Source organism: Phacochoerus africanus, chromosome 11 (genome assembly GCF_016906955.1).
Source record: "Phacochoerus africanus isolate WHEZ1 chromosome 11, ROS_Pafr_v1, whole genome shotgun sequence".
Classification (NCBI taxonomy): domain Eukaryota; kingdom Metazoa; phylum Chordata; class Mammalia; order Artiodactyla; family Suidae; genus Phacochoerus; species Phacochoerus africanus.
In genome coordinates, this window is record NC_062554.1 from 70,135,289 (window position 1) to 70,150,452 (window position 15,164).

Consider the following 15,164-nt stretch of genomic DNA (forward strand, 5'->3'; position numbering starts at 1 on the left):
ATTTCAGTCTTTATAATTTTTCAAAATAAAATATTTTCTCTGCTTTAGACTTAAAGATTTAATCAAATTAACTCCTAAATAGGATGACTTATTTTAGGTTTATATGCATAAAGTAGCCTTTTTTCTTACTCTTTCCTAATCTTTAAAAAGTTTTCTTATTTAATATTTTCTTGTCTTTGCTTGGAAAAAAAAAAAGCCTGTCTCTATCCTTTTTCCTAGTACTTTTTTTCCAGGTTCAGTTTTCTCTGGCTTCATCTGTCTGTAAGCCCCTATTTGTGTAAAGGTCAGACATCTGGCAGCCTCCTATGTCTGAGATAAGTCCTGTGTAGATTGATTTGAAACAACAGTTTCTGCATAGATGAGCAGTACCACAAAGTCTGGAGGGTAAAACTTGTGATCAGTGGGTGCCTAAGCTAATTTCTCAGGAGAAAGTTCCTAGTTCTGCTTTGAACCCATCATTTGACTCAGACCCTATTCACAGTCTTCTAATAAGCCTGCTTATCTAGTTGCCCAGGGCAGAGATGGTTACAGAGGCTGTGGCAAGATTGAGAGGGATGTGGTGCTGTTAATAGAACTGGTACATTTACGGCCATAATGAGAAGGAAAGCCTGATGGCAAAGAGAGAATGAACCATCCAAATAAATGAAGCTGAAAAACTCCTATGTGTCAGTTACTGAGGTTGGGAGCCAGTGGCCCTGTACACATGTGGTCACTGATTTTCATAACCGATCCCATCATCACTTCAAGCTTTTTTTTATTTTTATTTTTTTATTTTTTTTTATTTTTAGGGCCGTACCTGTGGCATATGGATGTTCCAAGGCTAGGGGTCTAATCTAAGCTACAGCTGCCAGCCTACGCCATAGCCACAGCCACGCCAGACCTGAGCTGCATCTGTGACCTATACCACAGCTCATGGCAACGCCGGATCCTTAACCCACTGAGTGAGGCCAGGGATCGAACCTGCAACTTCATGGTTCCTAGTTGGATTTGTTTCCATTGCCCCATGATGGGAACTCCTCAATCCAAGATTATATTTTGTTTATTATAAGCCATTGAAAGTGCCAGAGAAGTGCATAACACTTCTTAGAAATTTAAGAAATTATATAAAGGAAGGCATTTCAAGGGATCAATTTTTGTTTACTTGCAAAAGTGACCAAAGTAAATGTTAGTATCTAGCATTCTTGTCACTTTCTTTCCTATCTTTTCTTCTGAATTCAGGGAGGTGGTGTTTTGATAAAACTTGTTTATCTCTTCTCTTTGAAGACAGACCCTTTCTTTAAATCTCCACTATTGTTCTTCTGTGGTGTGGTTTCATACACATCTCGATGTATATTCTTTTTTTTTTGCTGCATCTGTGCCATATGGAAGTTCCTGGGCCAGGAATTGAATTCAGTGCAGCTTCGACTTGTGCCACAGCTGTGGCAGTGCCAGATCCTTTCACCCACTGTGCTAGGCTGAGGGTCAAACCTACACCTCTGCGGTGACCTGAGCCACTGCAGTCAGCTTCTTTGCCCCCTGTGCCACAGTGGGAACTCCAAGATATTCTTAATAGCAGTGGATGGTGAATCCTGGAAGACATGAACTTAATGATTAGTTTCCCACTTTGCCCTTAGCCACTATCTTTATTTCTCTTCTGTGGCCAAACTTCATGTATAGTTGTATGCATCCGTTGACACTGTTTTTTTCCCTGGGCATTCTTCCCACACATTTCTCAGGCTCCCCATCCATTTCCACTCTACGGGAGTCCACAGAATTTGTTTGAACTACTGTCAGCAGAAGTTCCTCCTAATACTTATTTATATAACAAGTACCAAGGGCTGTTTTAGGAGCTGAGGAAATATAGGAGAAAACGTGAGGAGAAGTCCAGGCTTCTGAGTAGTTTGTGTTCTAGTAGAGACGGAGAGGAGGAAGGCAAACTAGTACATACATTAGGTAGCGAAGAAGCAAAAACAGTGCAATGTCATGGGGAGGGAGGGCCGAGAGCCGAGGAGGGATGCTCAGGGAGGGCTCAGAGGGGGAGATTCCTGAGAGCCACTGGAGTCCTGAGAAGGAGTGGGCTGGGGAAGAGCATTCTGCGTGGAGAGTGCAGCTAAGACAAAGATTCCTGAGGCAGAGATCTATTTTTGGAAAAGCAACATTGAAGCCTTGTGGGGTGGCCCTGTGGGGTTCACCTACCCAGGGGGCTCTTTAGGGCACAGGCTGTCCCCTTCAGGCCCCAGTCAGTGATGACTGCCCAGATGTGCACCTATTCGATTAAATGGCCACTTCCTGTCAGATAAAATCCCTAACTTCTTAACCTGGCTTATGGGGGCCTGTTGTGCTCTGGCACTGAGCCATCTCCCCCGCGGTTTCCTCAGACAGCTTCTAGGTGCAGGCCTTGAACCCTTTAGTCCTGTCCTGTTCTTCCTCAAATGCCCATTTCCAGCCGTGTCTGCAAGCCTCAGCTTTATTATGTTGCCTCCTCAGTGATGTCTTCTGGGAGCCATCCAAGGAACATTGTTTGTACCCGATTAAGTGCTCTCAAAACACTCATTTCAGTGTATTGTAATCACTTGCTTTATTTTTAACCACTCATCGGGTTCCTTGAATGCAGAGAACACGGCTGTTCACATTGCTGGGTGCGTCAACACAGGTTTGTTGAATGAATAAAGGAAAGAATAAAGGAGAAGGTTATTGTGTTGTTTGTTGGTTTTTCGTAGACTAGTTTAGTGAATGCAAACGTTGTATCTGCCTTTATCTACCAACTCTATAGAAAAGACATGTTGAAACTACGTAAATGAAGTGACTCAAAGATAACACTTCTAGATTTTTGTCAGGGGACATTGAATGATCTAAATCCTAAAATATGGAGTTGGGAAATTCATTAATTCTTTAAAATTTTTATTTAACATTTGCTGGATGCCTCGATTCTGTTGTGTGCTATGGAGGAGTGAAAAAAAGATGCCATTGATACAGGTTTGTTCCTCAAGGGCCTTCAAATGGGAAGATGGCAGTACTATGACAAAGTTTTATGAGGCAGCATATGATTAAATCCTAAATGATTCCAATAAGAAGTGCTGGTGGTTCTGAAGAAGGAGTGTCTTCGTGGGCTGCAGTGTTGAGTAATTCTCAAACAAAATTCCGGATTCTTGAAAGACTTGTTGAAACAAGGTCTTGCTCCACAGAAATGATGTTCGTATAACTCAGAATAGTTTTCAGATATTAAGGAGACAGTTTGCATGCTTTGGTGAAGGGGAAGTATGTGATATTTGTGTAGGAGAACTTTTGTAAGACTTTTGAATGAGGAGTTCCCGTCGTGGCGCAGTGGTTAGTGAATCCGACTAGGAACCATGAGGTTGTGGGTTTGTTCCCTGGCCTTGCTCAGTGGGTTAAGGATCCGGTGTTGCTTTGAGCTGTGGTGTAGGTTGCAGACGTAGCTCGGATCCCGTGTTGCTGTGGCTCTGGCTCTGATTCGACCCCTAGCCTGGGAATTTCTATATGCCGCGGGAGCGACCCTAGAGAAAGGTAAGAAGACAAAAAAAAAAAAAAGACTTTTGAATGAGCTTTTGTGTTGCAGAAAAAATTAAAGTTCAGTATCTTCTCAGTGTTATTCAAAAGGTTGAAGGCAAAGATGGTTTGCACATGGGGGATAGGGAGATGATTCCTTTAAACCAGTTAGGATGTGAAGGGAAAAGTGCTTTTCCCTGAGATTTCTGGTTATAACTGTCCACCTACTTCTGGGAGCTCTGGGACCATTGGCCACTTAGCATTGACACCGTAGTTACTTCTTGTATTTTAATTTCTTAGTTAAGTGAATATCTGTGAGGTCAGATTTCATGCCTGACTTTTAAAATTTCTTATATAATGTATTTTTCAGTTGTATCCTTGTGTCTTCATCTAATCTGTACCCCCTTTTTGTGTGTGGGGGGTTCTTTTTTCCGAGGCTAGAAAAATACTTTAAAACAAGGATGACTTGTAGATCATCCACTCTCCTGTAGGGGTCGCTATGAGAGTAGCAGTTTGGCATCCTTCCTTGCCACCCAGCGCCCTGTGGTATGACTTGACACAATTACCCTGAGGATTGTGAGATGTGGTCTGTATTGATATTTTACTCTTGAGGGTGGTATGAACTATAACCCCATCAAGAATTCTGCAGGCTCATAACTCTGTATTTTATCACTTTGGTTCCATAGATGCTATACCTGTGCTTTTTTTTTTTTTTTTTTTAACCTCCTGTATTTGGTGTGTGGTTGTTTTATTAGAGTTCTCCTCATGCCCCATTTGCATATGAAAAATCTACACACATAGACACATTCAACCATTTTAGTGGCTTTTGCAGCACAAATGATGGTAGCCTAAACTTGGCCTTCTCTCCGACCTCAGATTACTGTTGAATGGGGTTGTCACTCAAGACACTTCCTGGCTTGCCCCAGAGCTTTTAAAAAATTGAATTGAGCGTGATGAGGTGCATCCCCTTGATTAAATGTTTTTCCTCCTATGCAATCACCATTAGCTGTTTGGCTCCCATTCTGTATTCTTTTGAAGCAGCCCTGCATTGGCAATCAATATCTTTCTGAAGAGACAGTATGTTGTGAATTGCCTGGACAGCATATGCACGGTTACTTTGGCTGCAATGCTGCTGCAGAGCCCGGTTACTCTGCCTTCCTGGGAACTCCACAGGCAAGTCCATCGTGTTTGGAGAAAAAAAAAAAATTAGATTCTTTTGGGAAAAAATTAAACTGTTAAAAGCTATTGACGCTGAACACTAGCATGTCCTTTGTGTTCTTCTAAACTATTTTTGGTCTTATTTCATTGAGATTAGGTTCTCTAGGTGATTTCTGGGTGTTTGGTTTTTTTTTTTTTGCTTTTGCTTTTGCTTCCCCCTTTCTTGGTTGTAGTACGGCCGTACCATTTCAGCTTGCTAGTGCAGAAAGATGTGAATTCAGTTGCTGTATGAGCCTGGCCTGGTGCAAACACATTGCTAGGGACATGTTAAAGAGTTCCAGGTGATTTGAGCCCAGGAGAGACAACAGCAAAACGGTAAGACAGAGCATGCTTAAAATTAGAGCAAGGGTTTTAATTTGGAGCATCTCGGCAAGTCTGAATCCTGACTCACTCATTTACAACTTGAAAAGGATTCATTTTGTGCTTGTCATTTAACTCACCCCCTTCTATTTAACTGCCCAAAACATCACAGATTAATCAAGGGGCTGTTTAAACTAAAGATCTGACGGGAGGTTACCCACCGGAGAGTCTCTTGAGGTTCCTGAGGCTACTGCTTGTAGTTTGTAAACACCGGGAGCAGTGAGAAGAGGAAAGCTTTGCGACTGTGCTGCTTTGCCATAGCTGAGTCTTATTTCTTCTGAAACTCGTCTTATTTATTACGTCTTAAAGAGACCTTTGCCTGGCTATGCTTGGCTGAATGCCCTCTTAGTCAAGCCGGTGAAGGATGGGAGATCACTTTTTTCATTTGGGTAAACCGATGTCCATGAATTAGCTGGATTGGATCTGAGTGCCATAAACATCTCTAATATATCAGAGATCTGGGGCTTCCTCCCTGCTCTTCCCACCCCCTCCCTTCTGGAGCACAGAAATGCACCTGCTTTAAGTGTGTGCTGCCTGGCACAGGTCACTGTGCTGGTATTTTGCATCCTTACACCTGTAGTGGTTATGCTTTCATGTATGGAAGTGATAATCCTTGCAGTCCTGCTTGAAGTGCTGGCTCTGAGAGTGGACTGTTAGCATTTTGGATGCTAATGGAGAAGTCCTGCATGCATGAAGGACCGGGGCAGCAGACAGCCTCCTTCCAAATGATGCTTACCTGCTGGTGGAGAAGATAACAATTGAGAGACAGAAATGTAAACCTTGATATGTATCTACAGAGGTTGAATTCCTATTTCCTTTGTTAATTGGCACGTGGTATTGGGGGTGGGGGGTGGTTGAAGTTCAAGGATGTGTTTTAATATTGTTCAAAGTGAGACTACTACATTACATGGTCTGGTGAATTTATAAGGATCCATCTATTATATAGGTACTGAATGTTAAGGATGTCAGCATTTGATTTTTTTTTTTTGCTTCAAAAATTCTACTTATGTATACTTTAAGTACTTTCCGTAAAATGTAAATGATGTAGGTATTAGTGAATATTAGTTGAGAAAAGCATCAGTTACTTGCGGTGGCATGTTGGCCATAAGCCCCAGTTGTGTGTAATTTTGTAACGTAAGTATTTTTAAGAAAGATCACCTGATTACTTGATAGGCTAATTGAGAGAAATATTGATAATGTTTCACTTCACTAGAATTTTTGAGGGAGAAGGGAGGAGCCTTAAATATTCTTCTAATCTTTACTCAACTATTTATTATAAAGGTTGGACATTGATTTTTAAGAATGAATGTTAGAATTTTCTTCCAAAGAGAGTTGAACATTTATTTTGACTGTTTATTATTTCCTAAAAAAATCAAGATGAGCTATACTGTTCTTTTCTATACTTCAGTTCTTTAAAAAAAAAACAGAAAAAACCCCCAACTTTTTTCTATTCAGAAGGTGTTATGCCCTGTGTTTGCTGTTTCATTTTCTGAGAATGATTTGTTCTAGCTATTTATATTTTTTACCTTCACTTTGTGTAAGCTTTCCGCCCTGTGACAGAGGAGTTGTATGTTTATAAAAAGTAAGTAATTTTTAAAAAGGCAAAGAGTAGAGCAGTAATATGACATTGATTTTACAATCATAGAGTTTTTTATTCCTCATTCTGCAAACATTTATCAGCCATCTATTCTGTGTAAGACCTCATAAGATGTGTGTGAAAGAGATGAAAAGAGATACATCCCCTTCCTGAAGGAGCTTGGATAGAGGAAGCTCCCAGTATTTTCTTGGGAATATACTGCTTATACTTTTGTATGAATAAGTAAATTTTATGCCTTTTATACTTTCCTCTCTAGGAGAATCCTTCTATTTTCTTTTAATAATTTATTTTTTAAACAAATATTTATGGAGAGTCTATTGTGTAACAGTGTAACTTCTGTGTAACAGTTAATAAAATGATCTGGTTCCTGTCCTCATAAAACTTACAATCTACTTTTTAAAATATTTCAAGGAGAAATTTGGGGCAGGTTTTTTGTCATTTTGGGCAATTGTGAAACAGGTGCCATATGATTTGGTTTTTTTCCACTTTTAAAACTGTGGTATAGGAGTTCCCGTGTGGCTCGGTGAGTTAAGGCTCTGGCATCGTTACTTCAGTGCCTTGGGTTACTGCTGTGGTATGTGTTTGATCCCTGGCCTGGGAACTTACACATGCCGTGGGTGCAGCCAAAAAAAAAAAAAATGTGGTATAATATATATGCATAGCAGAATTTTCCATTTGATCCATTTTTAAGTGTATAATTCTTTGGCATAAGAATATTCACAGTCTTTTGCTACCATCATCACTGTCCACTTTCAGAACTTTTCCTCATCCTGAACAGATATTCTGTACCCATTTAGTGATAACTCCCCATCCTCCCTCCCTGCAGTCCCTCGTAATCGCTGGTCTGCTTTCTGGGTCTGTGAATTTGCCTATTCTAGGTAACTCATATCATATCAGGTGGAATCATACAGTATTTGTCCATTTGTATTTGGTTTATTTCACTTAGCATGTTTTCAAGGTTTATCCGTGCTGTGCCATGTATCAGAATTTTATTTCTTTATAATGTATGCTTTGATTTTTATGTGGAAAAGATAGCAAATTTCCCTGCTTACATGATTTCACTAAATCAGGTTCATTATGGACCTCTCTGGACATCTAATAAATAGATAGATAATTTAGAGATACTAAGAATAAAACCCTGGTGGGGGGAAGAGCAAGGAATGTGGTATGGAAATGTATTGAGAGAATGGTCTAAGGATATATCACACTTGGATTCTTTACCTGACCTGGTAGTTGGGTGAGGTAATTGAGCTAGTTAGACTTTCATGTCAAGTCTTTGCTTACAGAAAGCAAGTATCAGCTGAAATATTTAGTGGAAGGCTGGACTGTGGCATTTGTGATTATTAACATTCAAATTTTACACCCTCTGCTTCTGGTCCTTTTACTCTGTCTAACTTTATAAGCCGAGACTGATCATGTAGAAGTCCTCTTGCAGAATCAGAGACTCTTGGAACTGGGAGGTACTTCAACCAGTAGTGTAATATCTATTTCATTTCGTTTGGCCAATGGGCGGGTGAAACCCTTCTCAGATTCCTGACACGTGCTGCAAGCCTTCTCTTCCTCTGCTGTTTTCAGTGGACATTCAATTCAGAAACCCAGGTATCGTCTGAGTTATGGGGGGTAATAAGAGAGGGTATAAGCTTGAGGCTATAATGACTAGGTTTCTGCTGGGTGAGGGAAGCCTGGATTCATCAACATAGCATTCTCGTTCTCACATTTCTTTCTGATACTACTCCTAAATCCAGGTGGTTTTCTGATAGAGGATCCTTTTTAGAAAGCCAAGTTCAGGCCCCAGAGCTGTCCATTTATCTGCCATTGACCAATTTGATGATTCTTAGATGCAGCCAGTCAGCAGTTTATAGCCATGTCTTGAACATACTATTCAGGAAGCATGAACATACATGGAAAGAAAAAGATTCAGCATGGCAGTGTCTAATGCCTGAGGCATCCCATCTTTCCCACCAGCCTGTCCTTAGTGAATCTCATTGCTTTCTGCCTTGCTTTGATGTTCAGACTTGACTCTCAAGATGAGGCTGATTGAGAATCAGATTAGTTACAAGCCTGTTAAATTTAGGTGGTGAAAGTGGCAGGGAGGAGGAGGAGGGGAGGATGGGTCACGAGACCTTGAAGCACAGAGCAGTTATTTTGCTAAATTTTGAAAGTGCTTTTCTTCTGCATTAGAGAAGTGTTGCAGGTCAGATCTGTCCTTTGCTTCTTTCAGGATAGAAGTCCCAGGGGACATGTAAGGCAGACAGTCTGGTGGTCAAGAGCTTGGGCTTTGTACTTAGAATCCTGGAGTAAGACCCATTTCTTGAGCATACTCTCCGTGTGGCCTTGGACATGTTACTTGATTCTTGTGTGCCTCAATTTAATTATCTGTAAAATGGGGATAATAATAGTACCTCAGGGGTTGTTGTAAAGATTGAGAAACTGCTCATAAAGCATTTTTAATAGTCACTCATATAATAAGAACTCAGTAATAGCCATCATCATCATTGTCACCATCATCTAGAAATCCTTAATTTCCATTTTTCTATCAACTTGCATGATATATGTGGCCCAAGATCTTTCTCTAGTTTGCTGGATTATGGAGCATAGATGACAGTTTCTTAGTATCATTGGGTTTGAGTGGCTACAAGGAAGATGGGAAGGAATGCTTCAGTATTCTAGTTGTCGTCTGGCAGGTTTTGGAAGGATTGTCGTTTTCTGTAGACTTCCTCTTTGGCCCTATTGATACAAGTTTGCTCCAGCGGCTTATTCCGCAGCTATATGAGATCTTGCTAAAAATACAAAGAGGACAGTGAAATGCTCCTGGAAGCACTGGAGTTTGTTTTCAGGTGGCAGACAAGCAGCAGGATACATTTATCCCACTGTTCTGCTCTTTTCACCTTGGATGTCTCAGGATTCACGATTGAATTTTCTCAGTCACAGGAAAGGTTTATAGAACCAGTCTTCAGGAAAGCAGTTAGGACTTTATTATTAATGGATTGCTGTCAAGTTTATTCTTACTGAAACTTTAGCTCTTTACAATAGATGGACCAGTTGTTAAAGCTACATTGAAAGATACTTCCATTTTCTCCCCAAAGGTTCATTGTTCCCTGTGTTTCTCTTTGTAAGCTCTGTGTGGTTAGTGACCCATATATGATTCTCTGAAAGTTTTAAGAGCTTCAAAAGCCAATTCTGTATTGAGCGGTGCCCTATATTTTTCTAAATTCTTTGGTGGGGTTTGCCCCTAGATTCGTTTTATTCAAATAAAACCATTCATTAAACTTTTAAACTTTCTAACATCAGTCTTAACATCAATTGCCAAATTATTTTTCAAGCCTTAATAATGTGCTAAATTTATTAAAAAGGTCGTTGTTATAGGTGAGGAGATAGAATTGTATTTATTTATATAGCCATCTGTTTCAGAGTGAGAAGAGAGTACGCAATTTTATTTCTCCTTCAGGGAATGGATTTAAAAATATTTGTAATCTTTATTTTTAAATGCTGTTCATATGGTTACTAGGGGAAAGAAATTCAGGTCCTAGTGGATCAGTCACTACCTCCAGTTGGGTCTTCTTTTCAAGTTTCCATTTTTAATGTTATTTTACCCTCTGGATGCTTTACCTTACATGAAGGACAGAATAGGGAGCTACAGATATTTGAAAGGTATAAACATGAAGGAAGAACCAGCCTGGTTTAATACAAAGAAGCTGTGGGTGGTGCAGTGAAACTAGGAAGAGAAAACAGAATTCAGAAGGCACCTGAGACTCTTGTTTGCACAGCCTTTGAGGCAAATGAGTTTCTCCTGTCCTCATGATGTTAAAAAAAGCCCCCAAATGCTAAGCATATGTGTTCAGGTAGATAGCATCCTGGACCATGTTACTGATTTCGAACATCTATGAGTCTGAGTTCAGCCTGATCCGTTCATTGGTTATTAGGGCTTCTGTCATGGTAGATGTTTTAAAATTGCCATAGTTAATATTGGGCAGCACCCTCCACCCCCCGCCTAGTGTTTGGTCCTCTGAAAACACACTCTAGTTTCTCCTTCCCAGGTAGCACCCAAAACAAAACCTGATAAAAAGAAAAGCTATAATTAAATGTGTAAATTCTCTGAGAGAGGGGAAAAGGTCCCTCTGTGCAGGAACAGACCTTTTCTTTTCTAGAGTAAGTGCTGTGAGGGAGTAGGGTCTTGACGAAGAGGCTAATTAGCCATGCAGTATGCGCGCCACTTTCTGTAGCTCGAGTCTTCTCTTTGGGTGAGAATGGCTATTCCAGCTCCCCGCTGCAGCTGTGGGAATTGTGTAGGTTAGGGTTGGCTTTTGCTTTGTGGAATCGCAACAAAGCCACTCCTGTGCTGTGCATGGGGCTTCTCCCTTCCTGTGCCCCATTTCTGAGCCCTCTGGCTCTCAGTGGGAGGGGGAAGCAATCTAGATGTCAATTCCACTCGTGCACCTCCTAACACTGTGTATTCATTTGGCCATATGATATGACCACTACACTCCTGGCTGTCTTTTTTTCCGTGATGGAATTCTAACCAACCTATAATTATGGATGTCAGGTGGGAGTCAGAAAATTCACACTTCGTCTTCTTTTTCCCCTTGACTTTTTTGGGGATATTTAGGAAGTTTTTAGTGGAAACAGTGACTGACTTCCACAGAATTGCTAGGTCCTTCGGTTCGAGTGTAGGAGTTCATGTCCTTTGACCAACTAGGGGGGAAATGTACAGTTGGGCCTCATAAGGCAAAGGGTTCCCCCACGCAAAAGGAGGACCTGTTTTATATTACATGACACTCTTCCCAAATGTAAGTTCCTTTTAAAATTTTGTTTCTGGATCCTGAAATGACTTCCTTTGAATTTTTCTTCAAAGTTACCAAATAAACTCTTATAAATAAAGAGTAAAGCAAAGCTCTGGTTCAATTCTCCTTAGAATAATTTTGTGGTAATTTTTTTCATACTGTGGCCCATGGCCAAACAATACTTCTTTACTAGAAACACATACATCCATAAGTTTCTATGCAGGAAGTAATGTTACGTATGTTATTATAACCTATGTATGTTCTTTCTCTTTACCTCATATACTCCAATCCCACTGTTTTTTTTAAAAAATTCCTGAATAGGGAGTTCCCCTTGTGGCTCAGAGGGTTAAGAGCCCAGCATAATATTTGTGAGGATGTGGGTTCGATCCCTGTCTTTGCCCAGTGGGTTGAGGATCCAGCATGGTCACAAGCTGTGGTGTAGGTTGAAGATGCAGCTTGGATCCAGTGTTGCTGTGTCTGTGGTGTAGGCTGGCAGTTGCAGCTCCAATTCGACCCCTAGCCTGGGAACTTCCATATGCTGCAGGTGTGGCCTTTAAAAAATCCTGACTATATTGGGTGTGCCTTACTGGAAAATTTTATTTCAGCATTCAAAATTATATTAAAGAATTACCTGAAATTACCATGATCTTTTATGTGAAGTTTGAGCAAAATGCTACCCAAGGAATATTGAACTGATGATCACTCATATTGTACCCAGAGACTGAAACAAATTTTGCCTCTCGGATATTTGGCATATTTCACAATCTTGATCCTTTATTTGCTGGTAGCAGCAGACTCTGTTATTATATGGTTTAGACACTGCCCCTGAAACTTTCAGGTGCACACAGATCCTCTGGGAATCTTGTTAAAATGCAGATCTGACTCAGTGGGACTGGGGTGAGGCTGGGGGCTGCCATCCTGGGTGATGCCTGTGCTGCTGGTCAGTCCACAGGTCGCCAGAGGTTAAAGAATATTCCAGATGAAATCCTGATCACCCCAACGACTTCATTCCCAAAAAACATATATTGGCCACAAATAACAACAGCAGGGGCATTTCAACCCCCACTCTTAATGTTCATTAAACGTCCTGTTAAATTTATCATGATGAAATCATGGAATTTTAACCGGCGTATGATTATGGATGTCAGGTGGCAGAAATTTTCACATTTCTTCTTCTTTCTCCCCTTGACCCTGTGGGCTTTTAGTGGAAATAGTGCCAAATAAAGACCCTAAAGGTCAGCAAATATATGCATCCGTCTATGCCAGCCTTTAAGCAAACTGTCTCTCTTATATCTAAATCAAGTGTATAATTATAACAGGAGGGAAGCTACTAAATAAAATCACTTTAGTATGGCATATTCAAGTTTAAGCTCCTGGGAAGACCGCCTAAATATTTCATAACAGAACGAGCAAAATACCAATCAGCTCTCTTGGTGATAAACACTGAAGCCCGGTAAGGTTGTAACAAAACTAGAGTCACTGAAGCGGCATAAAGGAATGTGATGGCCTCAAGAGTTCTCCATTCGGCTGTGTCCATTAGCTGATGGATTCTAGATTGGATGAAATTAGGTCAGACCCCTAAGAAACCAGTCAGTAGAAAATAAGCATTTTAACATTAAATCCCAGTAATAGACATTGAATTCTGGAAATAGCTGGTGAAGCCTTTTCATTGGCTAGAAAAGATCTTAGAAGGTGCCTGATTGTTACCTAATTTCTTAGGATTCATTTTTGTAATGGCCTATGTTTAGTTAAAGGGGAAGGCTTACAATAAGGGAAACAATCGTCTTTGAGTAAATATTGAGTAATGAGAGCACCCATTTTCATGCTGTCTTTTGCGCTTTGGGGACATAAAAGAAATGGAGGCACAGTTTCTGTGTTCAGGTGTTTATAGGCTGGTCATGTAAATACCAGCACATGAGAAACAGAGCAAGACGAAGGCGTCTTCCCACCTCAGCAAATAAACTAAATGCGTGAAAACACATTCCACAGTGGCTGATGTGAAGTCACATGAGCCAGCATATAGTTAAATGATGAATTAGGAGATACAATCTAAAAATGACGTAGGTCTTCGTGAGGGCATTTTTGGTGGCGACAGTGCCAGAGGGGCACGACTGGCATTTAGTAGACAGAGGCAGGGTCACCAAATGTCCTACAGCATGACTGCGGTCCCACGCTGCTCGCAAATAATCCCTTGGCCAGAAGGGCCAGGACACCAGCACTGAGAGACAATGCCAGGGTAAGAGTGAAGGCAGGTCTGCTGAGGTTGGAACTCTGGGGAGCGGGTTCCTGCTGTGAACCTGTCTGCCTCCTCTCTAAAGCCTACAACCCAGAGGCAGACGGAAAGGAAAAGGAAGCACAAAGAAGTGAATTCACGTGTCTGGTCTTGTCTCTTCAGTTGCTCTATTTAAAATCATTTACCTGTAGGTACTGCCTGGAGTTAGAGCAGTACAGCTGTGGAAGAGCTGAAGCGCTCTTTATGCCAGCTGTGTCCTTTTACAGATGTGAAGACGGAGACCCAGAGAGTTGAAGTCACCTGTTTTGAGGCACTCAATTCTGCCTTAATGTGGACCACAGATTTGCCTGTATATCAGCTAATGTTTTGAAGGTGACTTTAGGCAAGATGTTGGTTCTGATAAAAGATAGCTGTAAGTAAAACTACACTCCAGCAGGGATTCCCTCGTGACTCACCTGGTGGGGTAAGGATCTGGCGTTTTCATTGCTGAGGTTTGGGCTACCGCTGTGGAGAGGGTTTGATCCCTGGCTTGGGAACTTCTGCATGCCCAGGTGTGTCACATCCCCCCACACACAAAAAACTACACCCAAGCATATATTCCTCTATATTCATATAGATAATACATTCTATTTTTTCGTTCCATGTAGCCATTCATAATGTCACCTCTGTGTGTGTGTGCACGTGCGCGCACACACACACACACACACACACACACACACAAGAAAAAAGAAGGTTACAACCAAAGAAAGGACAACATTCTTTTAGATCTTGCAGGTGTAGGCTAGAGATGAAGGCAGCTGTCATTAGAAATTCCTCCTACTCTTGTCCCCTTCATTTCCCACTCCTACCAAACTACCTTGTCCATCTGCCCTTGATAGTTGAGATTTCTTTTACAAAGGGTGAGCCTTTTTATCCTATAATGCTTCAAGTTCAAAAATAATTCTGGGGGAGGTAGTACTCTGAAGTGTTCAAAACCTTGTAAATGACCATAATTTTTTTTTTTTTTTAATTGGGAGCAGATTTTGAGAGAAGGTATTGAGTAAGGGAGAGCCATCAGGCCCTCATCGGATAATTGATGAGGGAAAAAACAAATGAGGTTATTTCAGGGTCAGGAATTTTGCAGATTTCAGATTTGCATGGGACTGCTCATAGTTATTCTTTCCATGAGTATAAAAAGATCATGACTTAAACCAATTCTTTTTCTGGTGTTTGGCTTCATGAAGAGTGTGGAGGGAAGAAGGAGAGAAGATCACCCTCTGATCTCAGTAAAATGCCAATCACCAGAAAACAGTTGATTCAAAGGGACAATTTTCAACCCACAATGAATTTGCTTGAAATGAATGCCAACCTTAACTGAATTAAGTTGTGCTCCTTCAAATCCACTGCTGTGAGTTTGGGAGACAGTTGTCTGGATTTTACATGGCTCCAAGCTAAAATTGTAGGTCAACTGTGACTTTTGGAGCCTCCAACACTGTTTGAATTTCTAACA

The 15,164-nt window shown here is 40.9% G+C and overlaps 1 protein-coding gene across 2 annotated transcripts in view; it reads left to right on the forward strand.

The window, feature by feature from the left end:
• CDK14 (cyclin dependent kinase 14) overlaps positions 1–15,164 on the forward strand; it is a 619,947-nt gene that overhangs the window by 115,004 nt on the left and 489,779 nt on the right. Inside the window, exon 1 of one of the 2 annotated variants that reach the window (XM_047751803.1) lies at positions 4,887–5,019. The exons of the other annotated variant lie outside the window; for it this stretch is intronic. The gene's annotated coding sequence lies outside the window, so the exon portion shown is untranslated. Of the gene's footprint in view, positions 1–4,886; positions 5,020–15,164 lie in introns of those variants that run through there. 2 annotated transcript variants of the gene reach the window in all.